At 42.9% G+C, this 2,971-nt stretch overlaps 1 non-coding gene across 1 annotated transcript; it reads right to left on the reverse strand.

Moving 5' to 3' along the window:
• Positions 1 to 1,626: 1,626 nt before the first annotated feature.
• Positions 1,627 to 1,733, reverse strand: LOC123645293. Its single transcript, XR_006737486.1, has one exon. It is a non-coding gene; the product is annotated as a U6 spliceosomal RNA (small nuclear RNA).
• Between the last annotated feature and the right edge of the window lie 1,238 nt (positions 1,734 to 2,971).

The following is a 2,971-nucleotide window of genomic DNA, read 5'->3' on the forward strand; positions in this document are numbered from 1 at the left end:
GGGGTCTCTCCTGGGGCAGAGAAAAGGGAACTCCAAATCAAGCTGAATTGTGTGTGAGTCAGGCGCTGGAGAAAATTGTGGGTAAAGGAAATGTGTGTGTGTGTGTTGGGGGGGGGTGGTTTCCTGGATTTCTGTTGCAGGAAGAAACCACCGGTGGGAGGGAGGGCTGTTAGGGGAAAAAGCGAGGGAGGGCCCAGGGGGAGGGAGGAGGGCCTGCTTAAGGCCGAGAGAGGGGCGGGGTGGAGCGGTAAGAAGACTGGCGCTTTCTTTGTGTAGTTGGTGTGGGCAGAGGCTGGGCCCAGCGAATGCGCCCAAGTGTGCACAGCGCGGTCAGCTGCCCGGCGAGGTAACAGCTGGCACCTGTGCTCGCAATGCAGTCTGCATTAGCAGCGTCATTACTTAGCATTAGAGCATTACAAAGATAATTACTGGGCGTTGCAAAAGCGGAGGACAGAGGGAATTGAAACTCCAGAGCCCTTGGCTTATCAAACTCCCAGGTTACGAGTGTAATTTCAAGCAGCTTTGGGAAAGCCACCTCTCAGAGCTGTGAGTCTGTGACTTTAGAGAGGACACTTGGGAGACCTGACAGCTGGAGCCAGTGGCCCAAGGGCTCATTTTCAGGTCTCATCCTGGCTCAAGGGTCAAAGTACTGTCATAGATAAGGAGTCAAAGGTCATCAGACTAAAATTTTCTGATATCGGAAGCAGTTCTACCTAGAATACCAGAACCAGTCTTTTTATCTGGAATTAAATGGGTCGAATAAAAGAGAGCAGGTACTTTGGTCTTCAAATAACAATAGTAACCTCAATAGTTAACAATTGCCCAGATCTTTTTATGTGTCAGACACCATGAATTCCTTCCCTCAATCACAGCAGCCTTAAAAGGAGGGCATGATTGTCACCGCCATTTGACAGATGAGAAAGCTGAGGCTGGCAGGAAGAGTAAGCAAAATTCCTCAGCATTTTGCTCCCACATTTGCTCTGCTGAGACAGGAGCATGGTTCTGCCCCACTGCCTGAAGGTGGAAAAGATTCCATAAAGTGCTGAAAACCCACCAGTAAGCAAGAGGAACTGAGGACATGTCCTTTGGTTTTCTATAGCCAATCAAGAGCCTTTCTCAAAGCTTGGATTGGTGTAAATGCCAGCTCTCCAGACACCCATCCTAATCTGGTCCAGAAGTAAATCTCACAAAAGTAAGTGCTGTACTGTATTGTCATTTCTGGAAAATAAAGTGTTTTCAAGAAGCGCCTTCTTTTATAGATTGATATACTAATTTAATTAGTGGAAAATATGTCACAAACTGGATCAGCAAAAAGTTTGCATTTAATATATGCAACTCTGTGGATAATAATAAAGAATTTAGGAATCAAAATCAACTTTATGCTTGAATCCCACCTAGGCCAATAAACTCACTTCCCATCTGACCTAAATTTTTTTTCCTTTTTTTTTAAATTTTAGCATATTATGGGGATACAAAAGTTTAGGTTACCTATATTGCCCTTGCCCGCCCCCTCCCCAAATCAGAGCTTCAAGCGTGTTCATCCCCTAGATGGTGCATATCGCACTCATTATGTATGTATACACCCATCCCCTCCCCCCACATCTGCCCAACACCTGATTAATGTTAAAAAATATGGAACACTTCACGAATTTGCGTATCATCCATACGCAGGGGCCATGCTAATCTTCTCTGTATCATTCCAATTTTAGTATATGTGCTGTCGAAGCGAGCACCTAATTTTTTTTTTCTGACATTGTAGTGACTGAAATCTGAGAGGACATTTCATTTCTGGTGTACATGTTGAATTTGTACCATCAGATTATGATGCCAAACTGAAGTATTGTCATTAATAGTATTCATAATAATTAGTAATAAAAATGATTAATATGGACTGAGAAATTATCATGTGTCTGGTATGACACCAAATGCTAAACATTCATAATCTCATTTAATCCTGACAATGAAAGCCGTGGCTTCCTTCCCTAGTGCCCTCTCCATACAGTAGCCAGAGAGCTCTTTCTAAAATGTAAATGAGGTCAAGTCCTGACCATGGTTAAAGGCTTCTGAAGGCTTTCCACTGTATTCAGGAAAACTCCAACTGCTTCTCTTGGCCTGCAACACAGCATCACCTACACCTACCTGCCTATTGCCTATTTACTCCCTTGGCCCACGTCACATCCCTCCAACCACATTCCTCCAACCTTGTGTCACCTGCTTGGGCTTCTTCCACCTTTAAAGACATTCACACCTCAGGGCCTTTGCACATGCTTCTTCCTCTGCCTGCAATACCTAGCCCTTGCCGGGCTTTTTTTTTTTTCCCCCTTCAATTTAAATGTCTCCACCTCAGGGAGACTTTCCTTCAAACCAATCCAATCACCAGTACCCTGTTCTCTTCCTTCTTAGCTTAACACCATGTAAAATTACTTGTTTTTTATTTGCTTACTTGTTCATTTCCCTCCTTGAACTGTAAGAGCCAGAGCCAGGAGACCAGAGCATTCAGATTGCTCTCCACTGTATCTTCAATGAGTAACACTTCTGGAAGATGCAACAATGTTTGTTAAATTAATAAATACAGAAGCATCCTCAGAGCTAGATATTATTATTACCACTTTATAAATGAGGAAACTAAGGCACAATGATGTTAAATAACTTGTCAAAAGTATACACCTGGACCTGGAATGGGCCGTGCCTAACTCAGGTTGCTACCAGTGATGGCAACCAAGAACAAAATGACAGACACACGTGATCATGAAGACATGTTCCAATCAAATTGGGAGTCCATATAAAATGAACTTATTTAACTTGTAAACAACTTAAATTTGCATAAGGGTAATATCTCCACATACGTCAGAGTTTAACACATTGGTTTGCACATTTATTCCAGCCACAGGGGTTAGCATTGAAGTATGTTGTGGCTTCAGATAACGTTTACTACTATTTCTGATTTTTTGAAAAGTTTTCAGAGTATTTG

The sequence above is a fragment of the Lemur catta genome, chromosome 9 (genome assembly GCF_020740605.2).
Source record: "Lemur catta isolate mLemCat1 chromosome 9, mLemCat1.pri, whole genome shotgun sequence".
Taxonomy (NCBI): Eukaryota; Metazoa; Chordata; class Mammalia; order Primates; family Lemuridae; genus Lemur; species Lemur catta.